Here is an 11,526-nt window from a genome sequence, read left to right as displayed (position 1 = left end):
CCTCCTGCTCCCCCTCCTCCTCCTGCTCCCCCTCCTCCTCCTGCTCCCCCTCCGCCGCCTCCTCCTCCTGCTCCTCCTCCTCCTGCTCTGCCTCCTCCACCTTTTCCTCCTCCTGCTCCCCCCCTCCTCCTCCTGCTCCCCCCTCCTCCCCTCCTCCTCCTCCTGCTCCTGCTCCGCCTCCTCCTCCTCCTGCTCCCCCTCCTCCTCCTGCTCCTCCTGCTCCCCCTCCTCCTCCTGCTCCCCCCTCCTCCTCCTGCTCCTGCTCCTGCTCCCCCTCCGCCGCAGCCTCCTCCTCCTCCTGCTCCGCCTCCTCCTCCTCTTGCTCCTCCCCCTCCTCCTGCTCCGCCTCCTCCTGCTCCCCCCCTCCCCCTCCTGCTCCGCCTCCCCCTCCGCCTCCCCCTCCGCCTCCCCCTCCTGCTCCGCCGCCGCCGCCGCCGCCTCGCCTCCGCCTCAGACGCGGCCGGACGGACGCCGGGCAGCCACGTCCGCGCGGAGGAGCGGGCGGCTTTCTCCTCAGGACCCCTCGGGAGGCCGCGCGCGGCCGCGGAGCCGCAGGTGAGGGCGGGGCGGCGCCTGCGGGGCGAGCCGAGGCGTTTTGTTCAGGGCCGGGTGTCCGGGCGAGCGGCCGAGTTCCTGCGCTGCGAGGGCGGCGTCAGGGCCCTCGGCGCGGACGCGGGGGCCGGGGACGGGCTTCGCCCCGGCTTCTCGCTGGTTCGTCTGTCCCCGTTTTCCTGGCTTTAGAGACCGTTCTGTTCATGTGCGTTTGCGCCAGGGAACCGCCCCTCCCCGTTAGGACTCCCGTCTGATGACGTTTAATCTCTCCTCTCGTCCGCGTTTCCTGCAGAATTCTTCTTCTTTGAGAGGCAGAGAACGGGTAGGAAAAAGACAAAGGCGGGCAGACGGCGCTCGCGTCTCCGGGTCGCTCCCCGCAGCACACAATGGCCAGAGCCGCGCCAGGCCCAGGCGCGCAGCCAGCAGCTCCATCCGGGTCTCCCACGCGCGTGGCAGGGACCCAGGCGCTCGCGCCGTCACCTGCCGCCTCCAGGGTGCGTGAGCAGGAGGCTGGACCTGGGAGCAGAGCCAGGACTGCAGCCGGCGCTGCCTGTGGTACCTAGCCGCGAGGCGGGGCCAGCCCCCCACAGTGCGCAGTCCCTGCGCCTCCGCTGTTTTACAGTCGATGGTGTGTAGACGTTTCTTGGATAGTTTTGGTTGAGAGACTTGTTCTATGTGGTAACTTCTCATGACAATCTCAAATTATTTTAAATTAATTTCTGTTTAGTAAAATGTCTTAGGACCAAACTGCATTGTGAAACAACTGTATGTTTATGCGCGCGTGCGCACACACTTTCAATTTTGGATGAGATCCGTTCTAAGCTAAGTTTGTGAATCCGTTTTGGAAGACAGAAATAGGATGGTGATTTTTCTCATGCTGATTATTGCTTATTGCCATTTAAGATGAGATTTTCTGCAGCACTTAAATCATCAGATTGTGTAAGCAAGTCAGTGACTACTTTTTGTAAATTGGGTATATTTGAAATACATTTTCTCCTGTTAAAAGGACAACATTTGAAAGTAGGAAAAAAAAACCATAAAATAGTGCTGTAGCCTCCCTTTCCTAGGTGAGCTTAACATGACTAGAATCTCTTAATTTTTTTTTTTTTTTGACAGGCAGAGTGGACAGTGAGAGAGAGACAGAGAGAAAGGTCCTCCCTGGCCGCTGGTTCACCCTCCAATGGCCTCTGCGGCTGGCGCACCGCGCTGATCTGATGGCAGGAGCCAGGTACTTATCCTGGTCTCCCATGGGGTGCAGGGCCCAAGCACTTGGGCCATCCTCCACTGCACTCCCGGGCTACAGCAGAGAGCTGGCCTGGAAGAGGGGCAACTGGGACAGAATCCGGCGCCCCGACCGGGACTAGAACCTGGTGTGCCGGCACCGCAAGGTGGAGGACTAGCCTAGTGAGCCGCGGCGCCGGCCATGAATCCATTATAGAGGATAGAAACAGGATGATGATATTTTCTCATGCCAGTAATTGATATTGCATGATACCTAACACCATTTAAGATGAGATTTCTGTAGCACTTAAATCAGCATGTGTAAGAGCAAGTCAGTGACTGCTTTTTGTAAATTAAATGTTTACTTAAAATGTTTTGTCCTGTTAAAAAGACAACAATTGAAGGTACTTTAGTCTACTTCCTAGGTGTAATTAACATGACTATAATCTCCTTGATATAATTTTAAATATTTCTGTATGTGTATATGTTTTTGAAAGGCAGAGTCAGATACACACACACACACACACACAGAGAAATCTTCCATTTGCTGGTTCTCCCTATATCTGCACGATGGCAGAGCTGAGCCAAGCAGAGGCCAGGAGTCTGGAACTCAGCCAGGTCTTCCACTAGAGAGACAGGGATCCAAGGCTTCGCATCAGCAGGAAGCTGAATTTGGAATCAGCCAGGACTCAAACCTGGGCACGCCAGTACCTGATAAGGGCATCCCAACTGCCGGCTTAACTACCACGCCAAATGCCTGCTTCTTCAGAGTTTCTAATAGTATATACTTCTGCTATTTTTTCCAACAATATTTTGTTCTTTTTTTAGATTTATTTATTTATTTGAAAGGCAGAGTTACAGAGAGGGACTGAGACTTGAGCCATCTTCTGCTGCTTTCCCAGGTGCATTAACAGGGAGCTGGACTGGAAGTGAAGCAGCTGGGACTCAAACTGGTGCCCATACTGGATGCTGGTATTGCAAGTGACTTAGCCTGCTGTGCCATAGCACCAGCCCCCTCCCCCCATCAACACTTTAAAAATGATTCTTATCTTGGTTTTGGTTGAGAGAATTGTTATATTTGGTAATTTCTCATTGCAATCTTAAATTATTTTAAATTAATTCTTAGTTAAGATGTCTTATGTAGACATAATCACTGTTTAAAGTTTATATACACTCACCCCAGGTCTTCTTTCAAATTTGAATGAGATTGTTCCAAGCAAAATTTGTGAATCCATTTCAGAAGATAGAAACAAGATGGTGATATTTTCTCATGCCAATTATTGATATTGCCTGATGCCTGACATCTTTAAAAGATTATTTATTTACTTATTTGAAAGGCAGAATGACAGATAGAAAAATGGGGGTGAAGAGGGGAGAGAGAGAGAGGAAGAAAGAAAAAGAGAAGGAAGGAAGGAAGGAGAAAGAAAGGAAGAAGGCAGGAAGGAAGGAGGGAGAATCTTTCATCTGCTGGTTTGCTTCCCAAGTGGCCACAGCTGCCAGGCCTGGGTCAGGCTGAAGCCAGGAACCAGGAACTCCATCCGGGTCTCCCAGATGTGTGGCAGGGGTCCAAGCACTTGAACCATCTTCTGCTGTCTTCCCAGATGGGCTGGCATGGAGCTGGGTTGGAAGTAGAGTAGCCAGGACTTGAACTCACACTTCAGTGTGTAATGCAGGCACTGTGAGTGGCACCTTTACTCACCGTTTCTTGATGCGGGCCCCGATACCTAACACCTAAGAAGAAATTTCTCTAGGACATAGATCATCAGAATAGTTAAGAGCAAGTCAACGACTACTTTTTGTAACTCAAATATATTTACTTAAAATACATTTTCTGCTGTTAAAAAGACAACATTTGAAGGTACTTTTCATCTCTACTTCCTAGGTGAAATCAACATGATTATAATCTTTTGATTAAAAAGACTGATGTATGTATATATTTATATATATTTGAAAGAGTCAGAGAGAGAGAAAGAAACCAAGATTATCTTTCTACTGGTTCACCTCTCAAATGCCTACAGCAGGTGGGGCTGGGCCAGGCGGAAGCCAAGAACGCCCCACATGGGTGACAGTAACCGAAGTATTTGGGCTGTCACCTGCTGCCTCCCAGGGTGTGCATCGTCAGGAAGCTGGAATCAGAAGCAGAGCCCAGACTTGAATCCAGAGATTCTAATATGGAATGCAGCCACTCCCAAGGAGCAGTTGCCCAAATTCCCACCTCTCCTTGATTTTTTTTAAGAAAATCATATTTATTTGAGAGGGAGAGAGAAAGAGAGCGAGCGAGCAAGCCAGAGCTTCCCCATCTGCTGGTTTACTCTCCAAATGCCTGCAGTGGCTGGGCTGGGCTGGGGTGGGCTGGGCTGGGGCGGGCTGGGGCTGAAGCTAGGAGGTGGGAACTCAGTTTAGGTCTCCGACATGGGTGGCAGGAACCCAATTAGTTGGCCACCACTGCTGCTTCCCAGATCTGTCGCAGAGCCAGGCACTCATATATGAGATGTGAGTGTCTCAACTGGTGTCTTAGCCACTAGGCCAAACACCTGCCACATGACTAGTTCTCATAGTAATTGAAACTTGCATCTGGTGATTTATGTATTTCTAGTTTCTTTTGGAAAGCATATTCATATACCTTCTTAAAGTGTTTGGGGTCAGTGCTGTGCCACAGTGAGTTAATTCAACACCTACAGCACCACCAGCCCATATAGGCACCAGTTTGAGTCCTGGATGTTCTACTTCCTATTCAGCTGTATGTTTAAAGCACCTAGGAAAACAGTAGAAAATGGCCCAAGTACTTGGGCATCTTCACCAACGTGGGAGACCTGGAAGAAGCTCCTGGCTCCTGTCTTTGGCCTGGCCATCGTGGCCATCTGGGGAATGAACCAGTGGATGGAAGAACTTGCTCGTTCTCTCTGCCTCTGCCTCTCTGTAACTTTGCCTTTCAAATAAATAAATAAATATTTTTTTTAAATAAAGTTTTAACACTTACCAAAAGCTTACTGTCATTCATTGAGAGCAAGGGGATAGAGCTTCTAATAACCATGCCATTTTATGTATTGTCAGGATTTTCTTAGAAATCTCTGTTATTTCCCTTTGTTCAAAAATATTTTAAGAAGCCTCAAAACTGCTTTAGATTTCAGCACTGTGTGTTTCTTTTGAGATGATGTATGTGTCCCTCAGCACTTGGTAAATGTCATTTTCTGTGGGAGGCACCCTAACTGCAGCTTATCTTCATGTCATTAGGTGCCCCTGTGTGTTCATAACATTTTTTAGGACAGAGATGACAACATCCCATGCTTGTTGAATTTACAAGAATTTTACCTTTATGAAATTCAGGAAGGTTATCATACTTGAATTAATAGAATTACATATTACATATTACATATTAAGATTAAGAGCTAAACAAAGTACAGATTTAGTTTATTTTGGGGAGGGGACATAATAGCTGTCCCCCTTTTTCTACTCTTATTATTGCTTTCCATTGTTAAATGTCTGGCCAGGAACATTTTTTTGCCAGTAATAATTAATCATTTCTTAAGCTAAAGTAATCCATGTTCTTTCTTTTCAACACTCAATAATGCTTTCTCCTACTGTTATAACAGCATAGTTACTATGTACATATTTTGTGATATAATGTGTAATTCATGCAAACATTCCAGAGTTTGTGCTTACAATAACTATTTGTGATCTTCTAAAAGGTAAATTATTTTTTCACACAAAATATAGCAACATCTAAAAATCACTTCAGGAAATGGACTCTATTCTTTTCCTTTCTTTCTTTCTTTTTTTTTTTTTTTTTTGACAGGCAGAGTTACAGTGAGAGAGAGAGAGAGACAGAGAGAAAGCTCTTCCTTTTTCCATTGGTTCACCTCCCAGGTGGCTGGCTGCTACAGCCATCACGTTGCGCAGATGGGAAGCCAGGAGCCAGGTGCTTCCTCCAGGTCTCCCATGCGGGTGCAGAGTCCAAGCACTTGGGCCATCCTCCACTGCACTCCCGGGCCACAGCAGAGAGCTGGACTGTAAGAGGAACAACTGGGACAGAATCCGGCGCCCCAACTGGGACTAGAACCTGGGGTGCTGGCGCCGCAGGCGGAGGATTAGCCTAGTGAGCTGCTGGCCTTTTGGTTTTGTTTTGTTTTGTTTTAAAGAAATGCAGGCTGTTAGATTTATTTAGAATTGAGAATAACAGGAAAGCTTGTTTGGTCAAAGATATACTTGTTTGGTTCTTAAGGAGATCTATTTTTTTTTTTTTTAAAAAGATTTATTTATTTATTTGAAGGTCAGATTTACACAGAGAGAGAAGATGAGGCAGACACATTCACTGGTTCACACCCCAGTTGGCCACAACGGCCAGAGCTTCACTGGGTCAGAGCTGCACCGATCCGAAGCCAGGAGCTAGGGCTTTTGGGTCTCCCACGCGGGTACAGGGGCCCAAGGACTTGGACCATCTTCTTCTGCTTTCCCAGGCCATAGTAGAGAACTGGATTGGAAGTGGAGCAGCTGGGACTCAAAACCAGCACCCACATGGGATGCCAGCACTGCAGGCTGCAGCTTTGCCTGCTGTACCACAGCGCCGGCCCCTGACTATTCTTTTAAACTCTTCTGTTCCGAAGAGCATTACAGTGCACTGTTGAATAATTTTGCTCACAAGTTCTGTTCACATTCTTCCTTCCTTTGAATGTTTGATTCTGTTAAATTACTGCTAAAGTATGCATGGAAACAAAATGAAAGAATGGAATGAAAGAATCCTAAAGGATTCTTTGGAGTTAAGTTATTCAGTCATTGTTAGGAAAAGAGTTGCAGACTGGTGCCTCCTCATACAGGGCACCAAAATGTTAGGAAAAGAGGCACAGAATAGAGAGGAGGCAGTGTACGAATTTACAGCCAGACCGAATTTATTCAGAGAAATTTGTAGAGGTGGGTGACCGACTGCCCGCATGCACATTAATGGAAAATGTGGCAGAAGGCCCCAACCCCCAGTGCCGGGCTTTTTTATATTTTAGGAGGGCTCTGGATGGGGTGGGGGTGGGGGCAGTTGGCAGAGAGGAATTCCTGGAACTGGTCTTTCAAGTATTCAAGCAACTGGTCTTTCAGGTGGCTGTGGTGGGTGGTATATGAAGGCAATAGGTGTGAGACCCAATTGAGAATACATTCCAATGTTTATCTGTCTTTTGGACGATGAGCAAGAATGGCATCAGTCACAGTGAGCCAATTTATTATTGGAACTTTTTTTTAACAAAGTCACTCTTGAAAATATTCAGTCATGAGTTTTAAACAGTCTCTGGCCGGCGCCGCGGCTCACTAGGCTAATCCTCTGCCTTGTGGCGCTGGCACACCAGGTTCTAGTCCCGGTCGGGGCACCGGATTCTATCCCGGTTGCCCCTCTTCCAGGCCAGCTCTCTGCTGTGGCCCGGGAGTGCAGTGGAGGATGGCCCAGGTGCTTGGGCCCTGCACCCCATGGGAGACCAGGATAAGCACCTGGCGCATGCCTTTGGATCAGCGTGATGCGCCGGCCGCAGCGCGGCAGCTGCGGCGGCCATTGGAGGGTGAACCAACGGCAACGGAAGACCTTTCTCTCTGTCTCTCTCTCTCACTGTCCACTCTGCCTGTCAAAAATAAAAAAAAAGTCTCTAAAATATACTCTAAAATAGAGCATGAACCCAGATTGTGAATCATCAAGCTGATGTTCGCTTTGAGCAGTGGTGGTCAGGTTTTTCCACTGTGAAGTTGCCTTTTCCAGTGTCCGTGTTGTGTGTTCTTTTGGAGAAAGCCAGTCTGCAGAGCTCACACTTAAAGGGTGGAGAATTGGCTCCACCTTCTTGATGGACAGATGTCTACATCAATAATTTGTGATTCTTCTGTGTAGGAGGGTTTTACTCAACTCCATTTGCTTATGCATTTACTTCTTTAAAAAAAGATTTATTTATTTATTTGAAAAGCAGAGCTGCAGAGAGGCAGAGGCAGAGAGAGTGAGAGAGAGAGAGGGAGGGAGGTCGGTCTTCCATCTGCTGGTTCACTCCCCAGGTGGCCACGACAGCCAAAGCTGAGCTGATCTGAAGACAGGAGCTTCTTCCAAGTCTCGCATATGGGTGGCAGGGACCCAAGGACCTGGGCCATCTTCTACTGCTTTCCCAGGCCATAGCAGAGAGCTGGGTTGGAAGAGGAGCTGCCGGGACTAGAACTGGCACCCACGTGGGATGCTGGCCCTGCAGTGGGTGGCTTTACCTGTCTGCCACAGCACGGGCCCCATGCATGTGCTTTCATATGCGTGGACATCCAGATCATCACCTTGGTGATTATCCAGCACCACAGCATTTCATTGCCCAGTTCCTTCCTGCTTTTGCCACTGGGACCTCATTTCATTGGATCCCGTTTTCCTGTGACTCCATTTCATTACTTTCTGGTACTTTAAGATTATACTGGGGGCCGGCGCCGTGGCTCACTTGGTTAATTCTCCGCCTGTGGCGCCAGCATCCCAAATGGGTGCTGGGTTCTAGTCCTGGGTGCCCCTCTTCCAGTCCAGCTCTCTGCTGTGGCCCGGGAAGGCAGTGGACGACGGCCCAAGTGCTTGGGCCCTGCCACCCGCATGGGAGACCAGGAAGAAGCACCTGGCTCCTGGCTTCTGATTGGCGCAGTGCCGGCTGTAGCGGCCATTTGTGGGGTGAACCAACGGAAGGAAGACCTTTCTCTGTCTCTCTCTCTCACTGTCTATAACTCTACCTATCAAATAAAAATAAAGATTATATTGGCTCATAGATTTACTGTGTTAGTCCTACTATCATTTCTAGAGATCCCTGGTGCTTTTTATATAGAATAGAACACTTACATCTGGTAGCTAATGTGCTTAGTACACCCGGGCCCTTGCAGCTGACAATGTGTATGAATCTTGTGTGTGTATCCTATTTAATCTACATACAGACTTCTCTGTGGAACCATATGTACATTCAGCTAAACATGAGTTTTTATTTATGTCTCCAAACCTGAGACTTACATTATCACTTACATTATTTTTAGTCTTCTCACTTTGCTTATCTGTAACCTCCCATGCCTGTAGTAAGAAACCAGCAGATCCTGTTATCTGCCTTTTACAAAAACTGCTGTTTGATTCCAAATACAAGTATAGTGATTTTAGGATTGTTAACTATTACCCTGGTGAGAAAGAACTTAAGTGTCCACTGTAGAAGTAGAGCTCATTTGCCTTTAGTCTGCAGATTCTATTCATTTCCAAAGGTAGCTAAGTCATCACTATTTGCCCTGCCACCTTCAATGGGGTTTTTCACACATTTGTGATGTAGTTAGATTCTTTGTCACATTATATATTCCATGCTGGAATACTCCTGCATCCTAGGTAATTTAATTTAAATAGATTATGATGTGTTCTTTGGACTATAAAATTCTACAGGCTTTGACAAATGCATAGTGGCAGATTCTGCCATCAAAGTATCACATGTAATACTTCAAACTCCCACCCCACACACCCACTGATCTACCATTTCTGTTGTTTTGCCCTTTTCAGTATCTCATTAAATGGAGTCACATAGTATGTAGCCTTTTTAGGCTGTCTTCATTCACTTAGAATGTAATATTCACCAATATCTCTGCATGGGTTGATAATCCATTCATTTCTATTGCTGAGAAATATTGCACTCGTACCCCAGTTTGGTTATGATTCTTGGGAGCAAGTTCCTTTTACTTGATTTGATTTCAGTGGTTGGGAACCTGCATATTAACTGACAAAAGATAGATGGACAACAGTGACAATAAATTGGCCTCTTGTCCCAAAAGTACCTTTGAGGAACAAAATGTGCCAAATGGTAGGATCTTTTACAAACAGGTAAAAATAGTTCACAAATAATGAATAGGACAGATAACTTTTTTTAAAAAAATATTTATTTATTTATTTGAAAGGCAGAGTCACAGAGAGATAGCTTCCAATTGCTAGTTCACTCTCCAAATGGCCACAGTGGCAAGAGCTGGGCTGGTCTGAAGCCAGGAACCAAGAGCCAGGAGCTTCATCCAGGTCTCTCACGTGGGTGTAGGGGCCCAAAGACCTGGGCCATCCTCCACTGCTTTCCCAGGCATATTAGCAGAGAGATGGATTGGAAGTGGAGCAGCTGTGACTTGAACCAGTGCCCATATGGGATGGCATCACAAGTGGTGGTTTTTACCCACTGTACCACAATATCAGCCCCTATCTGAAAACTTAGGAGTTGGTTATAGTTTTCCGTTGAAACATAACATTTCTTTCTACAGTCACACTCTGTTTAAAAAAAAGTTTACTCAATACATAATTGTATTTACATGGTACAATGTGATAGTTCAATAAATGTATATAATATCTAAATCAGGGTGGTTGGTATATCCATCACTTCAAGCATTTATCATTTCTCTGTTCAAAATCCTTTCTACTAGCTATTGAAAAATGTACAATTACGGGCCGGCGCTGTGGCATAGCGGATAAAGCTGGAGCCTGCAGTGCCGGCATCCCATATGGGCGCTTGTTTGAGTCCTGGCTGCTCCACTTCTGATCCAGCTCTCTGCTATGGCCTGGGAAAGCAGTAGAAGATGACCTGAGCCCTTGAGCCCCTACATCCGTGTGGGAGACCCAGAGGAAGCTCCTGGCTCCTGGCTTTGGATCAGTGCAGCTCTGGCCATTGTGGCCAGTTGGGGAGTGAACCAGCGGATGAAGACACTCTCTCTCTCTCTGCCTCTCCTTCTCTCTCTGTGTAACTCTGACTTTCAAAGTAAATAAATATCTTTTAAAAATATCAAAATGCTAAGCTCATCAATCTTTAAAAAACAAAATAAAAAAATGTACAATTAAATGCTGTCAATCATCACTACCCTACAGTGCTATAAACATTAGAAATTATTTCTCTTATCCAGCTGTACCTCTGTACCCAAGCCATCCTCTCTCCACTCTCCCCATCCTTGTTTTTTTCTTTTGTTAAAGATTTATTTATTTAGGCCGGCGCCGCGGCTCACTAGGCTAATCCTCCGCCTTGCGGCGCCGGCACACCGGGTTCTAGTCCCGGTTGGGGCGCCGGATTCTGTCCCGGTTGCCCCTCTTCCAGGCCAGCCCTCTGCTGTGGCCAGGGAGTGCAGTGGAGGATGGCCCAGGTGCTTGGGCCCTGCACCCCATGGGAGACCAGGAAAAGCACCTGGCTCCTGGCTCCTGCCACCGGATCAGCGCGGTGCGCCAGCCGCAGCGCGCCGGCCGCGGCGGCCATTGGAGGGTGAACCAACGGCAAAGGAAGACCTTTCTCTCTGTCTCTCTCTCTCACTGTCCACTCTGCCTGTCAAAAAAAAAAAAGAAAAAAAAAAAGATTTATTTATTTATTTGTAAGGCAGAGTTACAGAAAGGCAGAGGCAGAGAGAGAGAGAGAAGAATCCTCTGGTTCACTCCCCATGGCCGCAGTGGCCAGATCTGCACCTATCTGAAGCCAGGAGCTTCTTCTGGGTCTCCCACATTGGTATAGGGGCCCAAGGACTTGGGCCATCTTCTACTGCTTTCCCAGGCCGTAGCAGATAGCTGAATTAGAGCAGCCAGGACTTGAACCGGCGCCCATATAGGATGCTGGCATTGCAAACCAGGGCTTTAACCCATTGCACCACAGTGCTGGCCCCCCATCCTTGCTTTTTATCAAAGATAATAAACATAAGATTCTTATTTGAAAAATAACTTAGGTGAAGCAAAAATAGTAACTGACCATATTGGTCATTCTGTTTGCTGTACTTGAACTTTTGATAAAGAATCTCAAG

The 11,526-nt window shown here is 47.2% G+C and overlaps 1 protein-coding gene across 1 annotated transcript in view; it reads left to right on the top strand.

The window, feature by feature from the left end:
• The first annotated feature begins 408 nt into the window (after nucleotides 1–408).
• The window catches only part of LOC103346524 (zinc finger protein 717), a 37,355-nt gene continuing 26,237 nt past the window's right edge, over nucleotides 409–11,526 (top strand). Inside the window, 1 exon segment of the mRNA XM_051828030.2 lies at nucleotides 409–555. The gene's annotated coding sequence lies outside the window, so the exon portion shown is untranslated.

The sequence above is a fragment of the Oryctolagus cuniculus genome, chromosome 10 (assembly GCF_964237555.1).
Source record: "Oryctolagus cuniculus chromosome 10, mOryCun1.1, whole genome shotgun sequence".
Classification (NCBI taxonomy): domain Eukaryota; kingdom Metazoa; phylum Chordata; class Mammalia; order Lagomorpha; family Leporidae; genus Oryctolagus; species Oryctolagus cuniculus.
Note: the sequence above shows the minus strand (reverse complement) of the source record. Positions and strands in the feature narration are given on the sequence as shown.